Source organism: Silene latifolia, chromosome 11, assembly GCF_048544455.1.
Source record: "Silene latifolia isolate original U9 population chromosome 11, ASM4854445v1, whole genome shotgun sequence".
Lineage (NCBI taxonomy): Eukaryota > Viridiplantae > Streptophyta > Magnoliopsida > Caryophyllales > Caryophyllaceae > Silene > Silene latifolia.
Genome location: NC_133536.1, coordinates 148,163,763 through 148,181,615, shown reverse-complemented (window position 1 = coordinate 148,181,615; position 17,853 = coordinate 148,163,763). Strand labels below are relative to the sequence as shown.

At 39.1% G+C, this 17,853-nt stretch overlaps 1 long non-coding RNA gene across 1 annotated transcript; it reads left to right on the top strand.

Moving 5' to 3' along the window:
* Positions 1-7,113: 7,113 nt before the first annotated feature.
* On the top strand, positions 7,114-8,090 carry LOC141611952 (uncharacterized). The gene is made up of 2 exons (XR_012528925.1): positions 7,114-7,564; positions 7,705-8,090. It is a non-coding gene; the product is annotated as an uncharacterized LOC141611952 (long non-coding RNA).
* Positions 8,091-17,853: the final 9,763 nt, after the last annotated feature.

Genomic DNA, 17,853 nt, shown 5'->3' with positions numbered 1-17,853 from the left:
TGATTTGCGATTGTTGTGGGATAGTGGGATAGAAGTATTTGATGCATATAAGAACGAAACTTTCAATTTGAGAGCGATGTTATTGTGTACAATAACCGACTATCCGGCTTATGGCGACCTTTTCGGGCACACAGTTCATGGGAAAGAGGCTTGTCCATTGTGTGGGGAGGATATCGAGTCCGAATACTTGAAGTCTTCTCGTAAGTATGTGTATATGGGAAATAGGAGGTTCTTGTCTCATGACCATTGTTATCGCAAGATGCAGAAAGCATTCAATGGAAGACAAGAACTTCGTCAACCTCCTAGAATTTTGAGTGGGCATGAAGTTTATCGGAAAGTAAAGCATATTGAGATAGATTATGGGAAGAAGAGCGGCTCTAAATTATCTACTCGTGGGTATAAGAAAAGATCCATATTTTTTGATAAACTTCCATATTGGCACGACCTGGAGGTCGAGGCATTGCCTCGATTTCATGCACATTGAGAAAAATGTCGTGATAATATTATCAATACCCTTCCGAATGTTCCTGGTAAAACAAAGGATAACGCCGCAGCTAGGGAAGATATGAAAATGATGGGTATTAGGCTAGAGTTGGCACCACAGAAGAGAGGTAATCGTACATTTTTACCGCCAGCAGCTTTTACCCTTTCACGGAATGAGAGAAAAGAGTTCTGTGCATGCTTGAATGGAATTAAAGTGCCACATGGTTATTCGTCGAACATCAAAAGCCTAGTGTCGATGCAAGACCTAAAACTCACCGGGTTAAAGTCACATGATTGTCACACTTTGATGCAACAATTACTACCGGTGGCTATTCGTTCCATTTTACCTGAAAAGGTAAGATATGCTATAACTAGATTCTGTCTCTTCTTCCGGTCCATATGCGAGAAAGTCATCGATCCCGATGACGCGGATTCATTGCAGGACCTCGTTGTAACCTCTCTTTGTCGGTTGGAAATGTATTTTCCACCCTCTTTCTTCACTATCATGATTCATCTGACCATTCACTTGGTTAGGGAGATTTTGTACCTTGGGCCCGTGTACTTGAGATACCAATATCCTTTCGAAAGATTGATGAAAGTCTACAAGGACTATACATCTAATCGGTATCGTCCAGAAGGTTGTATTGCTGAACGCGCTATTTTAGACGAAGCTCTTTCATATTGTTACGCTCATCTCTCCCCGAAGGAGTTGATTGGCGTTCCTAAGAATCGTCATAGTGATTGGATGACCGGAAAAGGTATTAGGGGCCGGGTTGAAAAAATTGTGACACGTGAAATGTTGCATTTAGCACACATGTATGTGCTAAACAACGAAGATGAGGTGCAACCTTATATTCAACAACACAAAGATGAGCTAAAATACGATCACCAAAACAAGACCGAGAAGTGGATTGCGAACGAGCATACGAAGACGTTTCGAGAGTGGTTTAGGAATATTGTCTTACGGTGTCTTGATCAAACTGGTGATGACATCTCTCCTAGGTTACTACGTCTTGGTTTAGGTCCAAATGTCAGGGTCACCTTTTACAACAGTTTTGCCATTAATGGATATACTTTTTACACCCGCGAGCAAGATGAGGTGAGCACAATGCAAAATAGTGGTGTGAGTTTTGAATTTGAGGCAATGCACTTTGCTACTTCAAAAGATAAAAAGCCTATTTGGGGAAAATGCCTTTATTATGGTGTTATTCAAGAAATATTGGTACTAGATTACATTGATTTCACAATGCCTTTGTTTCGATGTATCTGGGTTGATAACATCCATTGTGTCCGAAAGGATAAGATGGGATTTACGTTGGTCAATCTGGGTAAGGTTGGCAATAATAAGGATGGTCCTTTCATAATGGCATCCCAAGCTAAACAAGTGTTCTATGTCACCGATCCTATGGATAAGAAGTGGTCTGTTGTACTGTCTATAAGGAAAAGAAGGAGTAGTCCATCCGATAATGATGATGATGATCAGGATGTCGTTTTTGAGGGAATGGATCGGTCTACCACTGTATCTTATTTCGACGATGTTGACACTGATCATGAGGACACTGAAAGCATCTATATGCGTGATGACCATGATGAAGGTATTTGGGTTAACGAAGAAACTATGACATCCAAGAAACGTCCCCGATCCTGAGATAGTTCATCGGGACACACAAGATATATGCATGCATCTTTGGTGTAAGTTGTCTTATTTTCTTGATCTTATTATTAGATGTGGATCTTTGGTGTTGAAATTGCTGAATATAATGTATTGTTACAGTTTGGACTGTAATGGAATTACGATAATTTTTTTAAAAAAAGAGGTTCAACAATAACAACGGTTATATTTAAATTACCCGTTGTTAATACTTTCAACAACGGGTGTAGTACCTCTACCCGTTGTGAATTATTTTTTTGACGTATTTCATTTTGGCGCAAATTTGGTGAAAATATATTACAACGGGTATATGTTACCCGTTGTAATAAACTTTTGACAACGGTTGACTTTTATTGACCCGTTGTTATTAACATATAACAACGGTTCTTCTTTGAGCACCCGTTGTTAATAGTTTGTCTTAATAAAAAACTAATATAGAAACCCATCCAGCATGCCATACACAAACTAACACACACAACATTATTACTCCAACCGTTGGTATCCTGTGTTAATCCTTCTCTCTTCCTCGCTTTTTACATTCTCGTCGCCAGATTTCGAAACCCGATTCCGTTGCCTTCCCTTATCATCCTGCTCGTTCTCTTTATCATCATCATCAACAGGTATGTTCACTTTAATTTTGTGTTTCGTCATTAGGGTTTTAAGACGATCATCTTGTTTCTTTTTTCATGCATTTGTTTGTTTTTCGTCTTCTTTGTTATCTTTATCATCCCGCATCATCTACTTTACTCCTCTTATCGGGGTTTAGGATTTTAGAAGCTCAATCTGTTGTTTTAAATTTTCATTCCTATTAGGGTTTAGGGTTTTAGATAATACTACGCATGTACGTTGTTAAGTTGTTCATATCCGGCTATATCATTCATATTTGGTTTTTAGGATTATCATGGGTGAAAAACGTAAAAGAAGTCAAAAGAATAATGAGCCTGGTGATAATAAGCCTGGTGAGAGGGGTGCTACGAAGTGCAAGAAAGTCCTTGCAGCTATAGCCGCTAAACAGTCGTTCGAAATAACATGGAGTGAGAAGGGTTTCCCTCTTTGGTCCAAATGCGGGTCTTTTCTCCGTTGGATTGGTGCTTGCACAAGACAGTTTGTGCCTATCCATTTAGAGGATGTTAAAAGTTTGAATCCAAAATTGGCGGAGTTATACTTGGCTCGTATAAAGGAAGGCTTTATTATACCCGATGAAAGTCATGATGAGTATTTAATGCATAAGGCGGTGATGTCCACAGGCGGTGGAAGTGTGGCGTTGCTAGGGATTGGTTGTATGTGGACAAGGCAACGGGGAGATGCGTAAGAGCCCACCGGAAAACAAGTGTCCCACCATCAAGCAGGAAGAATGGGATCTTTTCAAAAAGATGAGAACTACCGAGAAGTTTTGAGTTAAATATCCTCGCCTTTTAACGATTTACCTATCATTTTTTTAATTAATGAGTCCTTTATATAATCTTTTTATTATCTCATCTACTTGCGCTTTTATATAATTATTTGAAGGCCGTTAGCAAAAGAAATCGTGCTAACATTTCATGCAAGAAGGGGAAATTCTATGGTTCTCGAGGCGATTCTGAGAAAGATAGAAGAGGACCTCGTAAGTAGCATGCATTATTGCCATGTGAGACTTTATTTTTTTAATCACACTTGGACTTGCATTGATACACATTTACGTGTATAAATGTTACCATGTTAATGTGTAGGTGGCAAAGGGAGTGAAAGAGGTGGATCGGCATGTAACTTATAAACATGGGCACACGCCTAAAGGATCCCGGTCGTCGCATGACAAATACGATGTGGAAGTTTTGGCCAACATAGTAAGCATTATTTTATTAAGACGAGTTCATTACTAACTTTATTATTTTAGTCACAAATATAATTTGAAGTTTATTTAATATATTATAGGATAACGTATTGAAAGAGGTAGAAGAAGGGAAATTCACTCCCAATGGTCGTAATGACGTTCTTGCTAGAGCGATCGGCCGACCCGAACATCCAGGTCGTTTGAGGGGCGTCCCGTTACAGGTTGGAGTAACGAAATATTATGGGAAAACTGCCCAGATAAAGAAGAAAAGGAAGACTAAGTCTGAGAACGCTGACATGGTAACATTTATTCTATTATTTTCATTTAAGTTCAATTCACATGTTATTGTTGGGATAAAAATTGCCGACACATTACATTCTTGGCAAGCGACTTGATTAATGGCATCCGTACTACTAAAGTGAATCTTTGGAGGTAAGCTTTCCGAAGAAGAAGTGAAGATGATGGAGGATGTCATTTCTAAAGGGGGTAATAATAAGGTACAACAGATTGGTGAAGAGGCCGCTACTACCTTGGCAATACATGAGAAGGAAGTATCGGTCAACGAGATTCAGAAAGATCGGGTACCTAATAATGCTTCTGAAGTTGTAACAACTAAAGCCGATCAGGTACCTAATATACTTCCTTATTTTTCTTTTTTTTTTTTTTTTGGGGTAAGATCAGGGGGTGTGTTCACCGCCAACCGACATGGTGCCATTGAATTGGTTAATTTTATTAGGTAAATAATGGGTCTGAAAAGGAGATGCAACTTGATGAGAAGACGGTGATGGAAAACAAAGATACATCCCCTTCAAGTCGGTTCCTGTTTTTTCGATAAGGTATGCATGAAGTGTTTAATTAGTTAAATTTATATGAATCTTTGAAGTTTTGCAAAAATCGGCCGAGACAGAAAGCGTTTTTGCAAAATCTTTTGAATCTTTGTCAAGCGTTTTTGCAAAGATATATATAATAATGTATATGTATGTGTATATTCTTGGGCCGTAAACAATAGGCCGATTATTCTTCTTTGACCCTAATAGAATCGAAAAGCCACATGTGCGTGTTGGCGGGGGTCTCGTAGAAAACAAATCAAAGAATGAAAGCGTAGTTATTCATGGCGAAAAACTTTTGCCGAATCATACAATAGTAGAGAGACTTCATAATTTTGGAGGGAAAGTTACAACAACGGTTATACATACGACAACCGTTGTTATATTATTCCCTCCAAAATTTTGAAACACTTTCCACAACGGAGAACACCCAACAACAACGGCTTTTAACCGTGGTGAATACTTTAGACAACGGTTTCACTAAATAAGCAAACCGTTGTAAATACCTTCTACAACGGCCGCTTTAACAACGTCCGCTTTTTTATTTTACAACGGTTTTTACCCGTTGTTATAGGCTGTATCTATAGTAGTGGTTGCTCGAAAGTATTATTCAAAAGTTGAATTATTTGTAATGGTTCGAAAATATTCTGTTTGGTGTGCAGTTTTTATACCTTGGTAAGACTATACTCCGTATTATACTTATATCTAAGACTTGGAACCAAGTACTCCGTATAAAATAGACAAAATTTTATGCCCGTGGCTTTAATACGGAGTATTTAATGCAATTTCGTCATTATTGTTCGTGTAGTTTACATGCATGATCCTAACATGTACGTTGAACGTTGTAGTATAATTTTGATTAGAGATTGTTTACAACAAATAGAGAACCAGTGGTTATCATCTGCAACAGCTGTATTCCGTATTGTTTTTGCAAAATGTCACAACTTTTTGATAAATAGTAATCATTTTTGGGTAAATAGTGACCACTTTGAAAAAATAGGTCATTTTTAGCCATAAAAAGTAGTCACTATTTGACCAAAAGTGGTCACTTTTCTACTGGTCGCATAAGAAAATTTGTGATAATCTGATAGAGAACGTAAATACGGAGTATAATTTTTTTTTTGGTCAATCGAAGCGCGCACAAGGTCGCATTACAATAAAGGAGATGAGGGATTCGAACTTGGGACCTATTGTCCACAATACCTCCGTCTTAACCACTAGACTAAGACATCTCCGGTACGGAGTATAATTGTAGTTTGTATAAGTTCAACTAATTTGTAGTCTTTATTAATGCATGGTGGTTGGTGGGTAAATCATACCATAGTAAATCAGTAATAGATGCCATCGTCCAAAGCTTTTGAACCCGAAATAAAGAAGGAGCTAACGCATCATAAGACACTAACATAATTAACCATCTATGAAGTATTTATTTAAACAAGTCCTTCTTACACATGAGATTCTACACACTAAGTGCCTAAGTGGCCCTTAATTACATCGCAATTCTTTTTCCTAATTTTTGCAGAAAATTTTCAAGTTATATAGAGAGTCCAATATACACAGCATAACAAACATACAAAGTGACAATAAAAATAACATGATAGTGTTAAGGGATAAGGATAGTTATTAAGATGAAGTTTTTAAATCATAGGATAATAGAATAATATACTACTCCAACTATGAGACTATGTCGACACAACGAATACAATGTAAAGCTTTATTGAAGTTCTCATTAGATAATTAATCGGGTCGGGTTATTTTGGATTTAAGTCATTTTCAAGTGGGTTAATTTGTTTTCAAGTCATTTGGGGATAACGGCATGTTTGCAACGATAAACATTCGGGACGGGTTAAATAGGGTCGGTCAATTTGAATGAATATATGAAGCACTAAGGAGTATATGAATTTATTTAAGAAAAGTTTAACACGAAAAATTTAGATTATGCCCTTTAAATCTACGATTATTACATCATACACGATACTACAAAAAGGCCCGTGCATCGCACGGGCATTAAATCTAGTATCTAGTATATATATAAAAGAGGCTTTTTTCAGGCAATTTTAGAGACTCCAAGTTTTTTGAAACACTTTAATTAAAATAATAATATTAGTCTTAGAAAAAAACAGATTTTGTCGATATTAATCTTAATCTAAAAAGATAAGTACCATATTAATAAATACCAAAAATAAATCTTAACCTTAAAAGGATAAAAGTAAAATAATTAGTGTTTGTTCCGTATTAGAATTAGAATGGAAAAAAATCATTCATTAACAGTATCATTGTGTATATAAACTCATGCCATGAATTCTTCTCAACCATTAAATGTTCCCCCTCCCCAAAAATTGAGCACGGTTCTCTAATTTTGCTTGCTATGTATTATGTTAATATCACCGAATATATTTTTTTATACAATGAGATCTAATTATGTACTTTTATATGATTTTTCAGGAAACAACGAAGGATAGTAATTTGAACAACGGTATTGAATCAATGCAACATCAACAATAAGATTAGTAGTTTTTACTCTGTGTTACCCTATTAATGGGAAAAGGTGCTTTTCCAAAGAATGGGAGGGAATATCTTTTACTCCGTAATATGGCACATACTTGGTATTCTGTGTAGCGATCTTCTAACAATCTGACCTTTCCTTTTGGAATATGTCTTCTTGCGTTGGCTGTCTTAAGAGACACGTCCATTTCTGGGGCGTGATATCAGGGACGCAATTTTTGGTGGTTGTAGCATAAGAAATCATTTGTTACTCCTTTCTTTGTATCTGTCTCTTGAAGGGCTTAATTGGTAAAATTTTATTATTATTTTCATGTATCTGTATTTATAAATTATTTATTTTATGTATTTATGATTGATTAAGTCCTTTTAATTTCATATTTTATGTTATGTATTATGTATTAATGGTTGTGTGTTTTTTTGGTTTGCAGAAGTACAGGTACATGCCAACGGCCGAACGTTTTAACTTATAACTTACTAAGCAAAATATATGGTATATTGGCTTCCTCTTTGTTTATTACTCCATATAAGATTATTTTGATTATATATAAGTTTCTCCTTTGTTTACTACTTCCAGTTTACGCTCCTTTGTTCCTACATTCAATATGACGGAATATGAACGAATTAAGCTGGATCATGATTACTCGTGAATGGATCCGCAACGGGCTCGGTTTACGGTGTTAAGAGTGACTTTGAATCCGAGTTCTTAAAAACTTAAATAGGAGATGGATAATATTTGTAACAAATATGAATTGTATTATTCCCTTCGAGCAAGTTCGATTTCGATTCAGATTTTGAACAATTCAGATTATTTCTATGTCTTTTGTCGTGAAGAGTATATACCTGTATATGTATTATTTTAATCACACACTATAGAATAAGATGGTCTAACATTAATAACAAACTATAATTGTCTTTTTTATAGAATGGGACCGTCTTATAGTGTGAAGCCGTCTCACACAATAATTATTGACGTAGACTCGGAGCATTACTCTGCATTCTGTATACCATTTGACTTCATTTCAGGGTCTACTTACCAAAGCCGGTGTAGATTGTTGGTGCACGAACACAATTTTACGCGATCGGTAATGATAGTCTCTTCAACAGTAACTCAAAACGACCTCGGACAATTGCTAGGGATTGAGCGCTTTAGAGAGGTTTTTGATTTTTGTTAATGGTCCAATGCTTAGTTATTTATGTTGCTATGCTTCGTTTTTAATTTTTAATTAAGGTTTGCATTTACATATAATGATGAATTATATACAAATTTGGTTACCGCTAGAACTTAGAAGTTGTTATGAAACATTAATTAGTATGGATGTCCATTGGGCTTCTATCCAGTATAGTCCATATATATGTAACTAGGTTGTAATTCACACTCCATCTATGTACTATATATACCCCCATATGAGATGAATAATATTCAACCCTCTTCCCTCTCTCAATCTATTTGCTTGTTTTCTCTCTATCATTTCTTCTCTAATTCTTATTCTATAACACGTTATCAGCACGAAACTCTAATCGATTGAGCACTTATGTTTTCAAACCCGTTCTACCAAAATAAGAATGGTTGTTGATCGATCTACTTCTCGTATTTTCAAACCCGAAGGTATGGTCATTGATCTAATTCTCGTATATGGCTAGAACTTGTACAAATGGATTGGATTTACAAACAAAAGTCACACATAGGTTACAGTGTAACACATTTTATTTTATTTTATTGATAAATTATTACTTGTATGATCAGGTTATGCATAGGTAAACAATTTGTTTTTCCCCTTTATCTAGTTTTGATATTAGACAAAATGTTTTGTTGTTTTCTACGGCAAATTTCTATTACATAGCACTCCTGTCTAATTTATTTACTCCTGATTTGATTGAAATGTGATGTAATCGACAACAATCATGTATGTGCAAATTGAAAATTGATCAACTTCAAGAATAGAAGAGGCATGAATAATATGTCCGTAAATGATCTATTCTGAATATACTATTTATTGCGCAAATCCTATTAACACGATTATTACTTATGTAAATAATGATTCATTAAACTTGAGAAGTTTTCATATCTATCTAATTTGAGATGGTCTCCTATCTATTTATACAAGATAGTCACATATCTATTTAATTGAGACGATATCATATCTATCTAATGTGAGACAGCTTCCCGTCTATTTAATTCGGAATGATCTAATATCTATTTGATTGAGACGCTCTCATATCTATTTAAGTGAGAAAGTCTCATATCTATTTAATTGAGACGAGTGTTTATCTAATTAATGTGAGACGGTCTCATATCTATTTAATGTGAGGCAATCCTCTATCTATTTATACGAGATAGTCCCCTACCTATCCATTTAATTGATCTCCTATCTATCTAATTAATACTAGAATATCTCATATCTATTTAACATGAGACATGATCGTCATTATAATTTAAGACAATCGTCTATCCATATTACGTGAGACAATCTCCTATTATTTTAATGTGAGAACCGTCCCTTATCAATTTATTCCGTCTCCTCTCAATTTAATGTGAGACGGCCACCTATCAATTTAGTGTGAGACGGTCGCTTGTCACTTTAATGTGAGCTAGTCTTCTATATTTGAATGAGAGACTAGTTTATTTATGGAGTAATCTTACCCGTATTATTTATTTTTCATTACCCAACGAAAATAAATCAAATCCTCCAATTACTTAGGACTTGCATTTTTCATCATGTGGAGTAATTGTTAACACATTAATTAGGATGACAAGTAAAGAAATAATATTGTCATATTTCCCAAGGGATATTATTATATGTCTAATCTTGCCAATTTACATGAGACACTAGAGGTGTTCTATATCAATTCATATATTCGTCAAGATGAAAATAATTATTATGAGCACATGTCATATACTAGCTAATCATAAGTTTAGCATCCAACAAGTTGGGCATGTAAATGCAAAATTGCACATATATGGCGAGACTCATTCGAGTATAGCATATAATACATTTTATTACGCACAAGTATCTACACTAAAATTGTGTATGATTGATATTTGGAGATCTAACATTGAAATTGCGCATTACTCGAGGTTGAGAAAAGACCTTACAAAATCAATTGTACGAATTGATATTTTTTAGTGGCTTGAAGACCACATACAAAAATACGAGTAATTTGTGCTATTAAAATTCACAATTTGATTATTATTATGTGAACAAGTTGATCTTCTTAATTGGGTATTTTATTCAGCAAATTGATAATCAATTGCATTATACACAAGTAACACTACTCTCCATAATCAATAATGTCGACTCATGAAATCTCATTTATCAGGAGAAATCGCATTCCAAGGTGGTCAAGTAAATGATTGCAATCTATCTTGAATATAGTTTTTTTTTTTTACCACTTTAGGGGGAGAAAGTAAGTGAAAAGTTGGTAAAACAAAAGAAGTTTTATCATATTAAATTACACCTATAGTGGAATATATGATCATAAAAGTATATCCATATGAAACGGATACACATTTGTGCGCACTCAATTGTCAATTGGATTAGGACTTTATAACTTATAAGTCCGTTTAACAGTCGACATATTTATGGTTATTAATGAGCTCATAAACCTAAAATCCATTTGGCCAAATCATGGATATTGAAAATAAAACTGTACAGTTTGCATTATCGAGTCATCATACATGTGCATATATAGAGACTAAGTATATCATCTTTGAATTAGTTTCATATCACGTCATTACATTCTTTCATGTCATATAGTTTAGAAATTAGTCCCATATCATATGAATGCACATTGTTATAATATGTTTTACAAAGAAAAGTTCAGGTGATTTCAAACTACAAAAGTGACAAGATCATTTGGAGTGAAGCTGGAAAATCGTTATTAATGACTATCATCATATTATGAAATTTGAAGCGATCAGCAATTCTAGAATAACTATTCTTGTTAAATTGAAGGCACCTATTAAGTTGATCAAGTACGATGACAGCTATTTCAAAGATCGAGAACTTTGTCACATCATGAGTTGCATTGACGTTTTACAAGTGATGTAACCATTAGGGGGAGTGTGCACGCGCTGTACTCTTTTTCCTTATCTATGGTTTTGTCCCACTGGGTTTTCCATAGAAAGGTTTTAACGAGGCAGCTTATTTGTTTGCGTGTTAGAAGAATATTGTACTCTTTTTCTTTACTAGTGTTTTTCCCACAGGGTTTTTCTATTAAGGTTTTAACGAGGCATGTTCTTCAGTAATGTACATCCAAGGGGGAGTGTTATGAAACATTAATTAGTATGGATGTCCATTGGGCTTCTATCCAGTATAGTCCATATATATGTAACTAGGTTGTAATTCACACTCCATCTATGTACTATATATACTCCCATATGAGATGAATAATATTCAACCCTCTTCCCTCTCTCAATCTATTTGCTTGTTTTCTCTCTATCATTTCTTCTCTAATTCTTATTCTATAACAGAAGTACTATATTGTCGAGTTCCAACTTTTATCTTTTAAGGGAGTGTTTTCTAAAATTTTATCTTATAGTAAAACTAAATGGTCGTATGCATATGAAAAAAAGATTTACTTAACAAATATATTACACTCCTTGCTAATTTAGACTCCTCTCCAATAAGAATCCTAACTGGTATATTGTATTGTAATAATTATATTATATTTTCTAATTTTACGTGATTTATCTTAGGGAAAAAAAGAGGGTTACCCTACGATATTTAAGAGTGTAAATAACCGTACTTTGGATAAAGAGTATAGAGTTGAAGTAACGCACATAGTAAAATAGAGTTATTTCCGAACATCTTTTCTATCCTCTTTCTTCTTCAAAATTCACTTTTAATTTTTCTAAAATACGCTTCTTGACGGGGACGGGGACGGGGCCCAAGTTACAAAGCTGTACCACCAAATGCTTCACACCAAACAGGAGAGGCCTAATATTGTTCCTTAATTCTTGAGGAATTGTAAAAAATCGTATTTTAAATATATATATATATATAAAGAGAGAGAGAGAGAGAGAGAGAGAGAGAGAGGTTCTTCTAAGGTCCTTACATCCATTGAGTCCCTAAGTCCTTATAAGAGCCCTTGGATGGAAGGGATGGAGGGATGAGATTACATCTCATTGAAGGGTCACAATTCTCCCTCCCTAATCTCCTTCCCTAATTGTGTATAACTCTACCTAATTTTGTACAACTCTTCCAACATTCTAATCTCCCAACTCACTTCCTCATTCACTCATCCTCTCTCATTTCTCACATTCACTCTTTCTCTCTCATTTTCTCCCACCCTCTCTAAACAAAAAAAAAACCAAACTGATAAAAAAAAACCCAAACTAAAATAAAACCAAATAAAACCAAAAAAACCAAAAAACCTCCACCGCCCACCTCTACCTCACCGACCCACAACCCGACTCCACCCCACCGCACCACACCATCCGTCCCTCCACCACGCCTTCCTCAGTCATCACTGCGCTCTTCCCGTCGCTGACCACCAGCCGTCGTCCTTCCTCCCTCATTCAAAAAACCTAGATCTACAATAAAATGAAAAAATCAAAACAAAATCAAAATCAGAAAAAAAAAATGAAAAAGACGGGATTGTTGTTGGTTGTTGCGGCTGGTTGGTGTTGTTTCACCACCACTCACCACTCACCACCACCCACACTCCTCTATTCGTCCAAATCTGGACTCACAACCGTCCTCCTTTGGTTTTTTTTTTTTTTTTTTTTTTTTTTCCGATTTTCGATTTCGATTGTTTTTTTTTTTTTTTGTTTTCTTTGTGTTTTTTTTGTTATTTAATTGAATACATTTTGATTTGTATTTGTGTTAACATACGACGAATGTTGAATTGGAAGAATAATAAGAAGAAAACAAGAAGGTTCGTAGTTGCTAAAAAACGACGTTTTTTGTCGCCTATGTTTCCTTTGAATATTCTCGCATTCTCGCTATCAACTCCTACTTACATTTATTCTTTCTTTTTTGTGACTCAAACCTACTGCAACAAAGGGAAGTGGGGTTGGTTTTGTGCCTGGGAAACAAAGGGAAGTGGATTGGTTTTGTGTCTAATGGTTTTCGATTTGTTTTTATGTTTTTTTTTTTTTTTTTTTTTTTTTTGTTATTTGTTTTTTTGTTATTGTTATTGTTATTTGGTTTTTTTTATTATTGTTATTTGGTTTTTGTCATTGTTATTTGGTTTTTTATTGTAGATCTAGTTTTGGTTAGTTTTACGGTTTTTCTTCTTGTTCCGGGTGTAATTTCAGAGCAAGTATAGTTACCACCCGTGGCTTGTTGAATGATGTCTTGAGTTGGATTCTCCTTTGGTCTTAATCGTTCCTCTCGGCCTCTCCTGCAACAATGAACGAACTGAGGGCTTGGCTTTGTGCCAAGCGTACTCACTCCGACGCTCAAGTCAGTAAACTTAAGGGATAAGTTGTTACTTGGCTGAATGTATATTGTAGAGAGATAAGGAAGATATTACCAGATGAATAGTGTATTTAGGTTTAGTTGTGTATTCGTTGGATCCTTTCCTCAATGAAGGTTGATGAGTATTTATAGGCTTTCACCTTTTGTCACGTAGTGGCCAAGTGGCCAAGTGGCTAGCGGTGGAAAGGCGATCTACCCTCGGCCGAGGGACCTATGGCAGGCCGGCGGCCCCTGTTGACTCACCGCCGAGGGGTCTTGGATATGAGTACGCGGGTATGTGTCCATTTGGCAGGTTGTCATGCCGAGACCAGCCGACCGGCCGATGGGCTGCATCGGCTAGGCTGTCTAAGTCGTTGACTTGCTGTGGATATCTTTGACCTTGCTCAATACGTTGACTTGGTCAGCGGTGCAGAATATGCCCCATCAATTTGCCCCCAGCGTAGTCTATGCCGTGGTATGGGCTCCGATGTATGCTTGAGCGTATATTCTGCGCAAGTAATTTGTAAAAAATTTTCTGCATCGGCTTCTTCTACCTCGGCCTGGTCTTTCTTAGGCCGTACCATATCCCCCCTCCACATGGATGTGTAAAGGGCATCCGATGTGGAAAAGAAAGTGACGCTGGCCGAGACCAGGATTGAGTGTGCCGGTTGTTTTTGATTGCCCCCGGCCGGCGCTTCTTAGCTTGGTTGATCATGTGGCCGGCGGAGAACAGATGCTTGGGAATTTGTTGAGGAAGGTGAATAGGCGGAGAGATACGGATGGGCGTGTTGAAGACGCTTGGTCACTGTTGCATTGATTGACGTTCGACTGTTGCAACGATTGACATCCCGTGGTTGCATGTCCGACACGTGTCCGCACGCTGATTGGTTGACGCCTCATGGGTCATTTCGATTGGTCCTTCTTTATGGGCTTTTCCCTATAAATAGGGCGGTTATTCCGTGAAATTGGCCACCAATTTCATTCTCCAAAATTTTCCTCTAAACTTTCAAGGGTTTCATTGTCTTCTAATTTTCAGAGTTGTTACTCCGTGGTGTTCTTCTTCAAGGTAAACAAACTTTCCAATTTCTTAACTCTTAAGTTATTATTGTAAACATGTCTTCGCGATGCCGGGCCTAGCAAACCGACGCGGCGGGGTTCCCCGTCGCGCCTTGATGAGGAGGAGAAGTTGGACGCCCTCCCGATAAGGCTGGGGGCCCTAGGTCTCCTTCTCCGAAGTCGATCCTCGAATTTTGGAGGAATGGGAGGATGACTCTGATGTCGATGATGACGCAGACGATTTTGGTGATGATCTTTGAAGAGGCTCGTCCCAAAGAGGTGAGGCGGTACGTTATGGATCACGGTGACGTCTGCAAGGTACGCGTTGACCGAGCTTGGACACATAAGTTTGCGGTTGTTCGGTGAGAAATTTTTCGAGGGTCACTTCTTCTTTGGCGGGGATACAAGATTGTTATCCCCGAGGAGGGCCAGCCGTCTGTTGCCCTCCGCCGGGCCATACCGGCGTATACATGCGACATTTGGAGTACGGGCTCCGGTTTCATTGAATGAGTACGTCATGGCCATCATTAAAGCTATGAACGTCGCTGTGGCCCAACTGCATCCGTTGGCCATGAGGACGATAGTCGGCTTTGTGTGGCTTTGTCTCTTGAAGGGGAGGCCCGACGGTAAATTTATTCCGCCGGCTTCATTATCTCCAGCCGTCAATCTCTGGCCGCGTCGGTTGGTACAGTGTGCACACGGAGAAAGGTTATGTCTCTGTTGACAAACTTACTTCTTGCAAAGACTGGAGAGATCGGTGGGTGTATGTTAAGGTGCGGATGACTATCCATTGCCCCTCTCCTTTCAGCACCAAGTGAATTTGCGGTGTGAGACTAAGGCGGAGCATGACAGATGGGTCAGCCGGAAGAAGCTTAAAATGGATGCTAGCAAGGTCCTTCTTAAGGAGGACGAGAAGCTGGCGATGAGGCTTTTTGAGTTGGACAAGAGTGGGCTGCCGAAAAGATGGATCCCCCAACGCGAGATCATTCTTCGGGATGAGCCGCTTTGCCATGTCGGCCTCATACGGCCCTAGCGCGGGGTGAGTGGGGTCGGTGTGAGGCCCATCACCGTTCTCATTGTGTCTCGAACTTTGATTTATTTCTTCTACTTAACTCTTGCTTTGTCTCTTTCGCAGGCCACTTTGGACCGGACTGTCTCGAGGATATCCTCAGGAGAATGGGGCCGCACAAAGATAAAATCGTTGCCAACTTGCATCCCAAGGCTCTAGCCCATGACCGCGGGGACGTCGCCGAATGATCTTATGGATCGGTGAAAAGCTTGAATGTGGTGGAGGCCCGGGCGAGGGTTGTAAGTAAAATGCCGCGCCGCACGCGAAAAACAAAGCCTTCGGCGGTGATGGCGTCGACATCGGCTCCGCCTTCCATCCCCCCTGTTCAGAAGGAGACGGTGGAGATCGTTTATATCTCCAATGGGGATGACTCCGATGAAGAGGAGGGGTCGCCCCTTGTCCGTAAAAGAAAGCGACAGACCTTTACCGCTGCGATTTAGCACGCCGGCCGACGAGGAAATGCGCCCTTCGGCCAAGAAGGCCAAGCACGGTATTGATCTATCCTGTGGCTCAGACTTAGCCGGTTCCTTAGGCGCTGCCGGTGACAGGCTCTCCGGCATGTCTGTGTATGTTGATACTGATGCTTACTTTAAATTTTGTAGATCAGCCGCAGTCGTCCGCCGCTCTTGTTGGGCGCAAGTGGAGGGGAAGTGCGTGCGGTGGTGATCAAGACGTCACCGTGAGCTCTTCGTCCCGAAGGCTTCCCTCTCCCCCTACAGTAGGTGATCAAAATGTCACCACTTTGTCTCTTCATCCCGAAGGCTTCCCTCTCCCGCCCTGGTAGGTGATCAAAATGTCACCACCTTGTCTCTTCATCCCGAAGGCTTCCCTCTCCCGGCCCTACTGGTAGGTGATCAAAATGTCACCACTTGTTTCCTCATCCCGAAGGTTTCCGTCTCCCGACTTATAGAGGAAGGCACGGAGCGATCAAGGAGGGCGAGGTGGAACGATCTTCCGGTGCTCGTATCGTAGAGCGGGGAGAAAGCCGTGGCTCAATCCGCTTTTGAGCTTAATGCCACTAAGAAGGTGGCCGCGAAGGCGGCGGATCTTCTCAATGAGCGAGAGGCTTAGGGGAGATCTTTGAGAAGGCGCTCTTGGTCGAAAGAAAACTTAGGCGGGACGCCGAAAAGGAGGTCCTTCTTGAGAGAGCCAAGGCCGAGGCTGCGGCGGCCGAAGGCTGCGAAGTTTCTTTGGAGAAGTGTAAACTTGTTCGAGAGGCACGCCGACCTCTACCTCCCGAGAGGAACGAATCCGGGGACCTATTTAAGGCCCGGGCGGAGGTGATTCGGAGCAAAGAGGCCGTCACCAGGCAAAAGGAGAAGGACATGGAGATGCTCCAAACCGTCATGCTCCCTAACATGTGTCTTTGAATTAGGGATTTGGCCGAAGGGAGCGCTAGGGAAGTGATTGGGGAGCTCTTCCCTCTTGATGGTTCCTTTCCGTGGGGCAGATATGACGAGCTTCTTGATGACAAGCTTGAAGCCAAGGAGAAGGCCGTGGCGGAGAAGGCCAAGGAGGCGGTGAGGGCAAAGATAGAGAAGGAGGCGGCCGCGGAGAAGGCAGCTCTTGCTGAGAAGGCTAAAGTAGCCAAGGAGGAAGCCGAGCGGGCAAGGGCAGCTGAGGCTGCCGAGGCTAAGGCTGAGGCTGCTGAAGCTGAGGCTGCTAAGGGAACTGCGGGGTTACCCATCGGAGAAGGTGCCGCTGCCGCTGCTGATGGCGAGCAACAACGGACATAGGGAGATGATATCTGTAACCTTGTCTTTTGGCTTATCCTTGTAATTTCTTGTAATTCGTTGAACATTTTTAATAAGAGTTCGTTTCTTACGCCTCCGGCTGGCCGAGGTTTTTACCTCACTTCTTTTTCTTGCGCTAGTATTTGAGCGTCTCAATTGTACTTTAGCGTCTATGTCTTCGTCTGGGTTGTCTCCTTACGTTATTAATTGAGTGTCTCTTTTGTTTCCGCCTCGGCTTGGCCGAGGCGGTCTAGAGTGCGTATCCCAATCGTGTTAACGCTTCTGAGGCATTTTGAACGCTTTGCGAGTATCACTGCG